The sequence below is a fragment of the Lithobates pipiens genome, unplaced genomic scaffold, assembly GCF_037356315.1.
Source record: "Lithobates pipiens isolate NorthernLeopardFrog02 unplaced genomic scaffold, aLitPip1_a1.2 Scaffold_16, whole genome shotgun sequence".
Classification (NCBI taxonomy): Eukaryota; Metazoa; Chordata; class Amphibia; order Anura; family Ranidae; genus Lithobates; species Lithobates pipiens.
The window spans coordinates 137,110,305-137,112,980 of record NW_027507748.1 but is presented as its reverse complement, the minus strand read 5'-3'; positions in this window follow the sequence as shown (position 1 = coordinate 137,112,980).

Genomic DNA, 2,676 nt, shown 5'->3' with positions numbered 1-2,676 from the left:
AGATCTCCGCGGAGGAGGAAGAGGAAGATTAGGATAAAGTGCCTAGCAACAGGCATTTCTGGTAAGTAAAAAAAAAAAAATTTCTCATTTTATTTTTTTTAGATTTTTTTGTCATTTTTAACATTTTTTGGTTTTCAGGGTGGCCCTCCACTTTAAAAGAGCTGAAACTTAAGCTCCTGGATTGCTGCAGATAAAGGAGAAAAAAGAGAGAGAGGGGCGCCTCTGGGTGCAGATTTTTCAAAAGGTTTTATTTTCAGTGTAAAAACATACAATTTTGCACTCACATTTAGTAGGCAAAAAGTAAGCATTAAACACAGAGGGTCATCTGGTGTATCTGATTATGGGACGTCAGCCAGTGATCCAGTCCACATCTGTCATCTCGTTGTTCCTGTTCCTCTCACATGAGGTCCACTACAGGTGTTTTTTATGAAGCAGCCGGCTTATGGTGGACACGAGATGTGCGGTCTTCAGAACGAGGCTTGGGAGGCAGAGATGACCAGGGCGCGGGGCTGTGACGTCAGAGGGTATGCGACGCGTTTCTTGAGCGTGCGGGTCGAGATTGTCGGACGACCGCGCTCTTCATCAGGCAGAATCAGAATAAAGTGAAGGGGACTAGGGATTTAATTAGGGGCAGGCTAAGGACAGTAGGCGTGGCTGGAGGTGGACTAGGAACAGGTGAAGGGGCGTGGCTATGGCTGAGTATGGGGAAGGAAACGATGAGTAATGAGGGGGGGAGGGAGATGGGAGAGAGGGAGAGCAGCAGCAGCTTGGTATAAGGAGGAAGAAAAAGTCTATGGGGAAATCTTATGTATAAATCGGTAAAAATGTCTATGGAATAAAATTCTATGGGAAAAAAGTCAAAAATAAGTGGGAAAATTAGTAAAAAGAAGGGGATGGAAAAATGATAAAAGATATATATATAAAAAAGGGATAAAAAAGCTTAAAGGGAGGGGAGTAAAAAGGAAAAGTAAAAGGAGGCAAGGAGCATAACATGAAGTGTGTGGATATAATTGTATATTGTATTACAATTATATCCACACACTTCATGTTATGCTCCTTGCCTCCTTTTACTTTTCCTTTTTACTCCCCTCCCTTTAAGCTTTTTTAAGCTTTTTTATCCCTTTTTTTATATATATCTTTCATCATTTTTCCATCCCCTTCTTTTTACTCATTTTCCCACTTATTTTTGACTTTTTTCCCATAGAATTTTATTCCATAGACATTTTTACTGATTTATACATAAGATTTCCCCATAGACTTTTTCTTCCTCCTTATACCAAGCTGCTGCTGCTCTCCCTCTCTCCCATCTCCCTCCCCCCCTCATTACTCATCGTTTCCTTCCCCATACTCAGCCGTAGCCACGCCCCTTCACCTGTTCCTAGTCCACCTCCAGCCACGCCTACTGTCCTTATCCTGCCCCTATTTAAATCCCTAGTCCCCTTCACTTTATTCTGATTCTGCCTGATGAAAGAGCGCGGTCGTCCGACAATCTCGACCCGCACGCTCAAGAAACGCGTCGCATACCCTCTGACGTCACAGCCCCGCGCCCTGGTCATCTCTGCCTCCCAAGCCTCGTTCTGAAGACCGCACATCTCGTGTCCACCATAAGCCGGCTGCTTCATAAAAAACACCTGTAGTGGACCTCATGTGAGAGGAACAGGAACAACGAGATGACAGATGTGGACCGGATCACTGGCTGACGTCTCATAATCAGATACACCAGATGACCCTCTGTGTTTAATGCTTACTTTTTGCCTACTAAATGTGAGTGCAAAATTTTATGTTTTTACACTGAAAATAAAACCTTTTGAAAAATCTGCACCCAGAGGCACCCCTCTCTCTCTTTTTTCTCCTTTATCTGCTAGAATTACTGCCCTTGATCTGACGTTCATGATTATACCTCACATGCATGGTGCAAATGCTGTTTACATATGTCACGACACTTGCGTTTGCCTTTGCGGGTTAGCACGGGAGGACAGAAGTGCTTTATTTAATTATTTATTTATTTATTTATCATTTTTTCTGCTTTTTTCTTTTATTTTTGCATGGTTCCTTTAATTTTTATTTTTTTTAACATTTTTATTGTGATCACAGGGAATGTATATATCCCATATTATAGCAATAGGTAGTGACAGGTACTCTTTAAAAAAATGGGATCTGTTTGACTCTAGATCTCTCCTCTGCCCTCAAAGCATCTGCCCACACCAAGATCAGTGTGATAAAATGTTTTCCCAATTTCCCAATGTCGCTGTTTATATCTAGTGAAGCCAAAGTCATGAAATGCTCATAGCTTCCAAGTTCTTAGGCCATAGAGATGATTGGAGCCATTCTGATCTCTGATCAGCTCTATGGTCAGCTGGCGGAACCACCGCCTGCATTCTAGGGTTCCCCAGAGGGACAGGAGAGCCTGAGAAAACCAAGGAAGACATCAGAGGGGGTTTCCCTCCTACTGCTTGTAAAAGCAGTCTAGTGGCAAATTAGCCGATAGGATTGCTTTTACATGAAATCCGACCGCTGGCTGAAAAGAACGATACCAAAATGATACCTAAACCTGAAGGCATCATTCTGGTATAACCACTCAAATTCCAGCAACATACCAGTATGTCGCTGGTCCTTGTTGGGCATATATTGTAATGTTCTTTTTTTCATGCAACCTGTGGGCTGAACAAAAAAAAA